The sequence below is a fragment of the Eleutherodactylus coqui genome, chromosome 2, assembly GCF_035609145.1.
Source record: "Eleutherodactylus coqui strain aEleCoq1 chromosome 2, aEleCoq1.hap1, whole genome shotgun sequence".
Lineage (NCBI taxonomy): Eukaryota > Metazoa > Chordata > Amphibia > Anura > Eleutherodactylidae > Eleutherodactylus > Eleutherodactylus coqui.
Window position 1 is genome coordinate 220,442,105 of NC_089838.1, and position 12,898 is coordinate 220,455,002.

At 46.8% G+C, this 12,898-nt stretch overlaps 1 protein-coding gene across 6 annotated transcripts in view; it reads right to left on the reverse strand.

The window, feature by feature from the left end:
- TJP1 (tight junction protein 1) overlaps window positions 1-12,898 on the reverse strand; it is a 330,363-nt gene that overhangs the window by 91,933 nt on the left and 225,532 nt on the right. The window contains exon 1 of one of the 6 annotated variants that reach the window (XM_066592510.1): window positions 9,246-9,490. The exons of the other annotated variants lie outside the window; for them this stretch is intronic. The gene's annotated coding sequence lies outside the window, so the exon portion shown is untranslated. Of the gene's footprint in view, window positions 1-9,245; window positions 9,491-12,898 lie in introns of those variants that run through there. 6 annotated transcript variants of the gene reach the window in all.

Genomic DNA, 12,898 nt, shown 5'->3' on the forward strand with positions numbered 1-12,898 from the left:
CAAATCCCTGGCCTCGTCCGGCACATTCATATATAATTATCACCACATTTCCTGCAGTCAATTACATTTTTAATATCTAATAAACTCTCTAAAATGAGAACATTTAAATAAAGTATATTAGAAAGCTGTATCTCTTCTCGATATGCAGTGGTGACATACAGAAGTCATATGAGTGACAGCTTTCCGACTGCCCCCATGACATTACAGTGAGATCTTCTCACCAGACAACCAGAGCAGAGTTCTGGCTATAGAAATAATCCAAGATTTCTCCCAGCATTTTTGGAAGTGCGATGTGAATGTATGTCAGAAGTGACAAGCTGCCTCAGTCCCTCAACTTTCCACTTGTTCTAGCAGTGAAGGTGACCTCCCACATTCCATCTACATGCCTGCAGTGACACCATGCTAAAAACAGCCATCCAAAATCTCCAGAGACTGGAAACTGATAACTTACCACCGAAGAGCATGTTCACTGGGAGCTAAACTCAAGTGCGGAGTGGAAACTAGAAATAAAGGCTCATGGTTTCACATACAGGAATCTACTTCTGTCTCTGGGTCAAATCCTATGATATGGGAACTATACTTCTCTTCCCTGTCAGATCCACTGGCAAAAAAGAACTGTCATAAAAGCCACTGTGTGTGAACATACCCTGAGGGAGGCTTCACATGTAAGAGATTTGCTGCAGATTTTGGTGCAGATCTGCAGCTACTTATGACGGCACCTTTAAGAAACGTTAACACATAGTGGATTTTCCGTGTCCCACTATGCACATAACATGCAGATGAGACAGGAGAAATCTGCACTGAAAATGCACTGCAGAAGTTGAGAAGCTGCAGATTTACATGGTAGATTTTATAAGCAACATGTGAAGGAGACTTCTCTAAATTCCATTCACTTTGTTGTTACTCTTATATACTATGGACGCGCCCCACGTGAACACCCAAGAAGGTGGAAACAATACTGTTAAAGGTCTATTAAATGAAACCACCATTCATAGTAATAATGAAGGAAATTTTCTCCCCCCACTAATTAGGGAAAATCCACAAGGGACCTATTGTTCATAGTGGGAAATTCACAATTAATCCATGGCAAAAAAAAGTAATGCGTTACATGCAATTTCTCATCAGATTTCAGCCTATGCATTGCACACGGCGGGATCCATAGTATAAATTGACATACCGTGGGTCTTGAGATCCAGTAAAATCTCGCCCACTGCGCTGCTACTGTAATTCAAGGATTTTCTGAACGCAATTTTACTGCAAAAAATCTGCAGCATTTCTGCCCCTTGTAGATGTAGCCCTAAGGTCTTGTAACTTATGAGGAGTCCTCTATGGAGCCCACGTTTATCCAGCACATCCCACATGCGTGATCAGATTGAGATCTGGGGAATTTAGAGGCCAGGACATCACCTTGAAATATTTGTCACGTTCCTCAAGCCAATCCCAGACAGTTTTTGCAGTGCGGCAGGGCAGGTTATCCTGCTGAAATAGGACACTTATCAGGGCCTCCCTCACACAGCAGCGCTGCATAGCGTTGCCATTTAAATCATGGCACTTTGCCGTGATTTTCGTTTCATTTTTGGCCACAGGGTTTAGCATACTTCATCATTGATGAGGTGCACTAAACGCAGAAAACAGAACAGACTCCGCTCAAAAATCGCAGCCCTGGAAAGGACCGCGATTGAACGGATGTCTGCTAGGCTCCATTGAAGACAATGGGAGTGTTATATCGCGATTAGCGCGGCACTCAGAACGCCGCGCTAATCACGATAAAAAGCGGCTGTGTGAGGGAGGCCTAAGGAATATCGCTGCCACTAAGGGATATTCTGTGTTTGCAAAAAGGTTTAGGAAAGGTGGTTCTCGTCAAAATAGACATCCACATGTATACCAGGACCCAAGGTTCCCCTATAAAACATCACACTGCTCACAGCTGGCCTTATAATGCATCCAGGACAAGTGAATACATATCCGGCTGTCCACATGATGCCAGCCTTGCATTGCTCCATGGTCTAGATCTGATGCAAGTGTGCCCATTGTAAGCGCTTTTGGTGGTTGGTAGGTGTAGTATAGGCACGCTGATCTGTCTGTTGCTGTGCAGCGCTCCCCCCCCCCCATACACAGACAAGCTGTGATGCACGTTTTTTGGACACCTATCACAGCCCTCAGTAACTTTCAGCAGTATGTGCTACAGTAGCTCTTCTGTGGAATCAGACCAGACAGGCTGCCTTCACTTCGCGAATACATTGAGCCTCGGCTGTCCATAACCCCATTGCCAGTTCACCAGTGTTCCTTCCTTGCACTACTTCTGGGAGCACCCCGCAAGACCTGACATTTTGGAGAAGCTCTGACCCGTAACTATTATAAGGATTCATTCATGCATAGCAGAAATGTTAAAGATTTTGGCCTCATGCCCACGGCCGTCGTGGGATATGCCTGCAGATTTACGCCGCGGGAGTACAGGGGTGGTAAACAAAATGTGCCCACTGGTGATCACGTGTTTTTCTGCGGTCTCCATTAATACTATATTAAGACCTCCCACGGCGTAAATCCACGTAAAATAGAACATGCCACAATTTATTTCCCGCTGCAGAAATCCGCATGTCTGCATTGGAGACGGAAAGCTATTAGGTTCAATATAACCTAATATCTGAAGAATTCCGCCTTGGATCTAAGCTGCAGGAACCGCGGTACAAATCCGTTCGTGGACATTTGGCCTTTGATGCAGATCTGTTGTAGACTTTCCCCTTCTATTAAATGAGTAAAATGAACTGCAGATCTGCACCAAAAATCCACATTTAGGATACAAATTCTGATGCAGAAAGGTCATAAATTTTGGTGTGGCTTTTTCACTACACATGAACATACCCAAACGTGGCCCTTGTCAGTCTCATTACACTTTCTGCTACCAAGAAACCAACTTCAAGAACAGACTATTGACCTGCTGTCTAATATATCCCACCTCCTCACTTATGTCACCGAAACAGAAAGGCTCCTCACTTCACCTGCGAGCGGCTTTAACGATCTGTGAACAAGAACCAGTACTACCGAAATAGAGCAGTTACATCAAAACTATCTTTTTGGTTAATTTCCTAACCTTTGATGAAAATAAGTTGCTGTGGGCACCTGCTCATCTTGGTTGGGCATTGTGGTCCTACGCTGAAGATAGATTTTATTTCCCTAGAAGTGCACTTTAGGGAAGAATGCTTCTGAAGCCTGGCATGCAACAAATGGGATGGCACAGTTCCAATGGCGTTTGTAAGGAAATCAACCAAAAAAAAACAGGAGCTACAAGAACGCTTCTACAGGTGCCTTTATTATAGTTCACTCAACTACAGAGCACATCAGTGTGCATGAGGTCCAAGTATGTAGGGGGAGAGTTCCGAGGGTACAACTACTCACAATTTGCGTCAAATGGTAATGAGAAAAAAAAATGCTCATGTGCTGTAAGGGGTTTTCTCACTGAAACATTTAAATTGTGGTCCCCAAGTCCCATGATGCCTGTGTGCAACCACCACTTCAATCAGTTCTATAGGACTGAGATAGAGCAGCTATGTCCCACACTCTGCTATCTCCGTGGAGCGTGTAAGCAGGAGGGGTCACATTTGTATCACCACTACATACACGACTTGGGAGCCACCATTCACAGGATCCCGAGTGCTCCAAGCATGAGGCCATCATACATTTATCACCTATCCATAGGTGAGAGAATACCTTTAACCACCATTAGTATTACAGAACTAAGACCAGTCCTTACACATCACTCCCATAGGGCCTGGGCTGCACCAATTGTGAACTTGCATAGGACAAGACAAGCATGAAAGAAACCCTCCAGAGAGCACCAGTGAGCGGAGCATCGGTTACATGGTGACAGACAGGTGGAAAGCATCTGCGCACATAACCGACAGGTAGAAAATGACAATACAGAGCCGCTGCTTCTGAGTGGCAATTTGCGAACGATCATACCAATTGTAGCGATTAATCGTCACTCGCCTGCTCACCTTAGCGGTGAGCGGTTACCTGGTAAATATGGTTGTCACTCACACAAGATAACGGCCAATTACATGTTAAAAAATATAAACCGTACAGATCCAACAAGTAGTACATATCACAGACACAAAGCAGAGATCTCTCCTGCCGTCTGATCTGCCTTCTCACATATCGGTAATTTTGACAAGAATTAACAAATAACACAAAGTTTCTATTTTTAGCTTGATCTCTGCACTGGTAATAGAACGTTGCCATAGCAACCATCAGAGACAAAAAGAACACACTTTCTAATTGTTACAGCATTCTGACATCAATACTGTATCGGTGACACTGACATTTGCCAGATAGGAAGGACGACAGCAGAGATGATAGTCCAATTTTTACAAATTAATGAAAATTAGTCTGCAGCCCGTTACCACCGTGCCAAGCTCTGCTCACATCTGTGTTACAGCTTGTCACACGCCGGCTCAGAAGGACAACACATCTGAGCCATAGCCACTGAAACCCTCTGAACTAGAAGGGTTGTACCAAAATTTACATCACCTACCCAAAGAATAGGTGATACCCAGCTGATCGGTGGGAGCGTCACTGCTGAATCCCCCACTGATCCGAAGACCAGGGGTCCCCATGTCCTCCTCTTCTCAATGCATCCCTGTGTAAAGAGGATTATGAATGGAGCTGCAGTCTTACATGCACGGTACTGCTCCATTTATTTTCAGTGGGACTGTTCGGAAAAGCCGAGTGCTTGCAGTCTACTTTTTCCATCAGCCCCATTGAAATAAATGGAACAGCACAGTGCATGTAAAACCGCAGCTCCATTCAATGTCCACATCACTGCACGTGGTTGAAGTGACAAGTAGGGGCATGGGACCCTCGTTATCAGGGCTGCTTGGGGTCTCAAAAGTGATCAGACGTATCCCCTATCCTATGGAAAAGTGTCAAGTCAATGTTGGCACAACCCCTTTAACGGGGTGCATCGGGGCTTTCCATTGTGGTTTTGGTCATCAGAATAGTACTCCGAGCTGTGCTGTTCTTGCCTTAAAGTAAAAAAAAATCCTGAAGGGTCGCCAAAATGTGAACATAGCCCTTAGCCCCATTAAGATGGCAGTATTTGGTCAGTACGTGAAAGCCAAAACTAGGAGTGGGTCCAGAGGTGCCAATCTTTCCATTATACTTTTGTTCTGTAGGTTCCCCTACTGGTTTTCACTTCCAAATACTGATGTAAAATAACTGACATTGCAGTATGACCGGGGTATTAGTCTCACTACAGCCAAGAGTTTAGTTCATGAACTGTGCCAAGCATATATGCATCACTTGTACATGACCACTCACATACAACAGAAACACAAGCGGCATTGATTAGCGTTGTTATCCATAGCAACCGGAGTATAACTCATTTTTATATAGCACTCAATGAGGACTATGTACTAAAGAGAGAAAGCCAAAGTCTTACTTCCGCTATGTGACCCGGCAATCATGTGACTGCTCTCTGTCACAGCAGAGCTGCAGGGTCCTAGCAGACCCCGATGAGGTCGGCTAGTGACTATTGTCACTACAGGGGGATGTTTTCCCTGTAACTGGGGCTCCTGTGGATGCTACAGTAGAAAAGTGTGAAATAAAAAAAAAGAGAATGTGGATGATCCGTGTTATATAACGTCATAGGTGACAAATGTTTAACAAAAAAAGTTACAAAAAGTAATAAACAAAAAAAAAAAAAAGCGTGATGCGACCCATGCCACTGCAGCAACCCACGGCTCACCTCCTCCAGCGTCTTCTCTCTGCTCTGTGATGTGCCAGCTGGCGCACATGCGCAGAGCAGAGCCGGTGTGTCAGAGGTGATGTTCTGGACATGCCGCAGTTTGTTTACCGTGCTGGTTTTCACGCGGTCAAATCGCGGCTGTCTGCATAGGATTGTATAAACCAATGCAACCCTATGGCAGCATGTACGGACAGAAATTCTGCGGGAACTCTCGACGGGGAATTTCCGCCCGTGTGCATTTACCCTTATGTGCCATGGGGAAAGAAAAAAAAGGCAGCTAAAATAATTTTCGTAGCTGAAGAAATAAATAAATAAAAAGGAAGGGCAGTAAAACCACCACATGGGTAAACTCCCTAAAAAGTGTCTGGTCCTTTACACGAAAGCAAGACACTGGTTTCCACTCAGTCTCCAAGACAGTCATATATGAGGTCCATGATACTATCATTTCCCAACATGGATCTGTAAAGGGCAAGTTCACAATGGGCAGATTTGCCGCAGATTTTCTTTGCTGCCCTTGATTGCATTTTCAAAATCCCATCCACAAGCTGCAGGAAAAAAAGGAAATGCATAAAACCTGTGTGGAAATAGACATGCGGCGCGGGATTTAACTCCACAACATGACATTTTCAGCACTGGATACACTGCTGTTATCAGAACCACACTAGTGGCAATCTTTGACCATAACACTGCGGAATCCATCTCTTAATGAGGGGCCGAATTCCACACCAAATGGAGATTTTTATTCAGACTTTCATTTGCAAACTTGCTGCAGAATGTTCGCTGCGGACACTCCACAGCAAATCGGCCATGTGTGAACACGCTGTGTGTTGTTTCTTGTCCAAGTTAAAGCACATGGACAGTGCTAGTATTTGTGTGCAAGTACATGGATGTTATTATGTTACAATCTTGTCTAATCTGTGACATCACAACCGAGTCAGGAGACATACAAATGAGCGAGCGCGATATCGGACCAGGAAGTTTAGCTGGATATCGCACTTGCTAATGTACGTTTTTCACACTTTTGTGAAATTGCATGTTGCACATGTGTCAAATGATCACAAGTGTTTCCCACTGAAATCAAAAGGAAACATTGTATCGCATTCACATCACTCAGCATGCGAGTGCCATGCAATATCTTTTATAATGGCCCACTGAAAGCAATGGGCAAGGTCCAGAGATAGAACATGCCATCTTAGTGAATGAGTCATATCCTCATGATTTTTGCGCACAACGGGTTCGTTCGCATTCGACTACTTTTGCATGCGGAAAAAAAACAGCATGCTCTACTTTCGTGCACTTGGATATGCGCAATTCTGCTGGTAAAAAAAAAAAAACACATCTGGAACCAATTCTGTTAAATAGCCCTTTAAATTGGGGTGTAGTGTCCTGTGCGGAAAAAAAAACAACAACATACCCTGCGAGTACAAAAAGGAGAGTAAAACACACCAATACGCGGGCAAAGAAGAAGTTCATAGCGCAAATACGTTGCGCTGAGTCGCATGCAGTAGTGCATACACCGCGTGAAGCCACCATTAATGCTGCTAAATCAGTGCAAAGGAACTGTCACCATAGCACCCAACTACATGGCTGTGGATTAGAGACTGAAGCCCGGGAGCTCAGCTCTGCCAACACCTACATCTAGTACCGATCAGCGATTCCTACATACATACATGCAGAATATAGATCATTGATCATATTACTGCTCGGCTTTATAATGGGTGCAGACTGAGGGTAAACAAGTAGGCATTAATGACATCAGTTAGGTGCCACATGCCTCAGTGACACGTGATAAGATATGGCCAGAGGTTTCCAGCCGGGCTGGTGAGTACCATGTGCGGCCAGCTTGCAGAGCTATTATTCACGCTGTAGCTCTGCTGCATCTGTATAGTGTCACGCACATTCCATTAGGATGATTACAGCTCCGCAGCACACTGTACTGTACCCCAGCTAATATATACCTTAACAAACAGCACTGTTATTTTAATTACTAATTAAAACCAGTAATTTTGCTTCCACAGTAAAACAATAATTAAACAATGTCATTTATAATCAGCTGCCAAAAGGCGTGACCCAAGAAACTCAACCAGCCGTACATGGAAGGATGAACTACTAGACCCGAAGAATACAGCATTCAGGGGTAGTAATCAGCGATATAATGGGAGTATTATATATATGTATTATGGGCTCCAGCGGTGGATACAGTCACAACCTCATGAGTCACAGGCAAGAATTACATGAGCAAGGTACACGAAATAAAGGGGCCGGGTGTCCGAGAACATCCGTGTTATGTAAGCATACCTGCAGCTCAGTCACATGCCAGGGAGACATGGCGACCTTTGACCGCGGTGTCACCCTGCTAGGGGCTCCTTCACACCAGCACAGTCTCTGGAGCCGAGACAGAATTAAACGTTCCGTTCCCCACATTGATCAAATTTTTTTTTTTTTAATGAAAAAAAGTTTACATTCCATAAGGGTTTTTACCAAAATCACTCTGTAGAAGGCGCCATTTGTTCCGTTTAGAAAAAAAAAAAAAAATTAAAACCCAAAAAGGAAGACAATTTAAAAAAAAAAAAAAAATTCAATAACCATTGGAGCAAAAAAATTTTTGAACCGCTTAATTCTGTCTCTCTGAGACAAAAAGGAGCAGAGATGGAAAGCCAGAACGCCAAGTGAGCGAACCCGCAGTCGTAACAGAAGGTGGGGTCGGGGTGAAACGCAGCTGGTTTGGCGACCGTATTACCCCACAACCCCATTCACCATCATACAGCGATGGCGCCACGTTGCCCAATGAGTACTTGTCATCAAATCGCCCCTTTTCACGTTAGAAGTCTTAGCGCCGGCGGACGCAGTGCCACACGTACTTGATGCACGCTGACAATCCCCATATCTTGGCACGTGTGATAAGCGCCAAAATAGTGCATGCCACAATCTTTATTTCGCTCGCTGTGAGAGGCACAAGTGAAAGTCAATGTGAGATTGGCGCTGAGCATTGCCCATGTATAAACCTGCGCACGCAATACGTGGCAGCATCCGCTCGCCATCACAGGACGCTCCAATACTGGCAGTTACCGGGCATCAGATGCAATATGTAAATACTAGCCCCGGCTGTCCTGGCGCTCATGTCACCCCCTAATCCTATGGCCTGGGTCAGTGGGTGCAGCAGCGCCCCCTATCTTTACCCTCTATGAACATCCACACTCCATTATACTATGTGGTGGCAGAAAGTTGGTGAAGGCTGATAAGGGCACAGTCAGGGCACCCTATAACTGATCCCACAGGCTGATAACAGAGAACAACAGACACATGTAGTAAGAGTGCAGACCGTCCCAGCTGTCTGCGGAGGCCGGGAAGACATGGCTGTCACTCTCGGGCTAGTTCCCGGACATGGCTGTCACTCTGGGGCTAGTTCCCGGACACTTCCTAGCCCTCCCCCAGCACACCGGGCGGCCGCTACAAGTCCCCGGGAAGTTGGCCGGCCGGCAGCCGGGTGTGCGCCGCTTACCTGCGCCGGGGAGTCTCCGTCCTCCGGGTTGTGTTACCACCGCGCGCTGTCTAGACACTGGGGCAGAGCGGGGTGCCGCATACCTCCCGGCTGCCGCGCACCGTCCCGGGCTGTCCGTGGGGACGAGCCGCCGCGTCCTGCCGGCTGCTGCTCCCACCACACCGAATACACCGAGCAGCCCGTGTGCGGCCGGCGGATGGAGAAAACTGCGTCTCTTCCCTCAGTGAGCTGCAGCCCGCAGACCTCCCCTCCCTCTGCCGACCCTCCTCCTCCTTCTCCCCGGCCTTCCTACACGTGGGACGGAGCAGGGCGGGAAACAGCGGCGGAGCAGGACACAGCCCAGCCTCCCGCCCGCAGAGCCGTGTCAGGGAGTGATGCCGGGGCACAGCCTGCCACAGGGGAGGGGAGACAGGGGGCACAGCCCGCCACAGGGGAGGGGAGACAGGGGGCACAGCCCGCCACAGGGGAGGAAGGACAGGGGGCACAGCCCGCCACAGGGGAGGAAGGACAGGGGGCACAGCCCGCCACAGGGGAGGAAGGACAGGGGGCACAGCCCGCCACAGGGGAGGAAGGACAGGGGGCACAGCCCGCCACAGGGGAGGAAGGACAGGGGGCACAGCCCGCCACAGGGGAGGAAGGACAGGGCACAGCCCGCCACAGGGGAGGAAGGACAGGGGGCACAGCCTGCCACAGGGGAGGAAGGACAGGGGGCACAGCCTGCCACAGGGGAGGAGGGACAGGGGGCACAGCCTGCCACAGGGGAGGAGGGACAGGGGGCACAGCCTGCCACAGGGGAGGAGGGACAGGGGGCACAGCCTGCCACTGGAGAGGGGAGACAGGGGGCACAGCCTGCCACTGGAGAGGGGAGACAGGGGGCACAGCTGTAAAAAGGAGTTGAAAAGGGCACATAACAGCGGCTGGCATAGTTCTAACATTTACGCATGTGTAACCTTTGTTGCTACGGGGTAACGTGACAGAAAAAATGCAAGTTGGCAAATGGTGGCGAATATTTTCTGCGGTAAAATACATTTTGCAGTGTTTTCCTGAGGCTGAGCTCACAAGCTGCAAGCCACGATGCAGGGTAAGGCCGCTCTCACACAGGCGTTTTACAGCGTTTTCTAACGCCGTTCTCAAACACGTTCTACAGCATTTTTAATGCTCCCCGTCATTGCAATGGGTGATGTGGCGCATTAAAAAAAACGCACCTAAATAGAGTTCGAAAAGCGGTCTGCTCATCTGAGAGGCCCCAGTGAAATCAATGGAGGCGTTAGAAAGCCATTTTAGCGTGCTGTAAAACCACTCATGTGAGAGCGGCCTAAACCACCCACAAGTTGCCCATAACGCCCCACTTTTTAGATAGTTGAAGGCCGGTGCGTTGGAGGTTATGCCGCAGATCTGGTTCAAAATACCGTTAGACAATGGTGCATACAGCACTTTTTATTCTGTCTAAAAGCCAAGCCGCTGACCGGAAACCGAATGGACCCCATTATAGTCAATAAGGGCGGTCCGGCGCTGTTGGGTTCCGTCCTGAGACAGAGCCATTCAACCACGGGGATTCTCTGTTCCTGCTCCTCGGTTGGAGCAGGAAAGCATAACTTCACCCGATGCAGATGTGAGTCCATCCAAAGATGGAAACTTAAGATAGTTTCACAAAGGCAATAAAATCGCGCGATTTTCACACAATGTGAAAGTAAGTAAAAAAATGCAGAATTATGAAACCAATGATTTTCAATGGTTTCCTTCACATTTTCAATATTTCCACTCCTGTGATGTTAGGATTTAAAAAAAATCTCAGCATGCCGTATCTTTGTGCGTTTTTTTTTTTTTTTTTTTTAATCGCCCATGTTTCCCTTTGTAGCCTCCTTTTTATTGCATCCTAACATACGAACTTGCGATTTGACTTTCGCGCTGCAAAATCACAAGCAGCAGTGATGTTTTTTCGAGGAAAGGTGCTTACGCTCAAAAATCGCTGGAACAAAGACGTAATTTTGAAGCGATTTTCTTGCAGCAACATCGCGATCGCCGTGTTAAACTACCCTTATGGTTCTTTGTGTGAAAGATCCATCTTCACAAGCACATTATATGCTTGCATAGTTTTCAGTAAATTACCAGAAAAATCATTAGGATATAGAAATTTTAAGATCCCAAAATACTTGGACAGAATTTCCTGATTTTTCAAAACTGTCCAGTGAGAGGTTAAACACCCCCCCCCCCAAAAAAAAAAAAACAACAACAACAAAACAACATGGCATGCCTACCACTTTTTTGGCACAATTTGTGCTAGGATTCTGGTGGTTTTGCTTAATAAATCTCATCCATTCTCTATGCATAATGTCCAAAATATATACAGTGAAACCTCTCCAAAAGCCGACGTGTCACGTTGTGCTCCTGGGACCTGTAGTTCTATGGGTTTCCAGAAGCACACTGGCACAGGTGTGGGATGATTGCGCTGGCTGGGTGTGGAGTTCTCCAGTCAGCCAATCACTAGCGGTCTGCTGCACATAAATACCAGCCCTTCTTGCTATAGGGTACTGGCCATTAATCTTTCTCCACATTCCCTCCCAGATCCCTGGTGTCTGAAGTCATGCTTTACTGCATGCATGGGGTTCTGGGTGGGATTCGCTTGTCTGTTGGTGTGGACAGTGAGTGTCCTGTTCTGCTTGTATGCTGTTGACCATCAGTGGCGAACCAGGCCCTTAGATTTCAACGTACGGCTGTCCCTACTGGTACGATCGCCCCGCTTACAGACAGGACTCCCTGGGGCTTAAGGCGTCTTGTTAGAGTGGGGACTCACAAGACAATAGGGACCCTTGTCGTGGGCTCGTGAGCTTAACTGTTTTGGTCAAAGTATAAACCAATACCTTGTATGTACTTTAGCTATTCCTTCCGCGTCAGTCATTGTTGGAGGTCTGCTTGCATGTCCCGTTTACTGTTAAGTTTGTTTTGGTGTCTGTTTTGTGTGCATTTCCCTTCTACTCCTGTTTGTCCTGGGTGTGGTGTGCATTACGCTCAAGTCGGATGTGACACCACATGTGTGAGAAGTCCACCCTTTTTCAGACCAGATTTTCTGTTGCAGATTTTCCGTTACATCATATCAAACTGGCCATCTTGTTTGAGAAGTCCCCCTTTGCAATGCAATCTTGGGTGATCGGCTTAGAGAGGTTTGGACAGTACGTAGAGAGAAGAGTGCAGGCACAGCTGGAGCGCCCTCGTCTGCTATGTCATTAGCTATATATGGATTTCCCTAGCTACGTCTTCACCTAGCTGCACAGCAGAAGTGGCGTTTTGAAGAAAAAACGTACAGAATAGGCTAATAAAACCTATTTAAAAACTGCTTAGTATCGGCTATTATGTACATGAAGACATTTAAATGACAGATCCACCTTAATAATGAAATCATATAGGGTTTCTTAGTTTCAGGCTACCAGTCATCACAAATAGAGTACCTGTCACCAAGTATAGCAGTACACTGGGGGTCTAGGCAATTGTTCTATCATTTGTATAACTTCCCATGTATGCATGGAGGGGGGGGGGGGGGGAGTCACATGATCCTGGTCAATTTTTTTACCCTGGTGACAGAGCAAAGAAGCCCCCTATACAACTGCACCCATTAAAAACAACCTAGGCATTGTATTTAGGTCCAAGGAGAATCA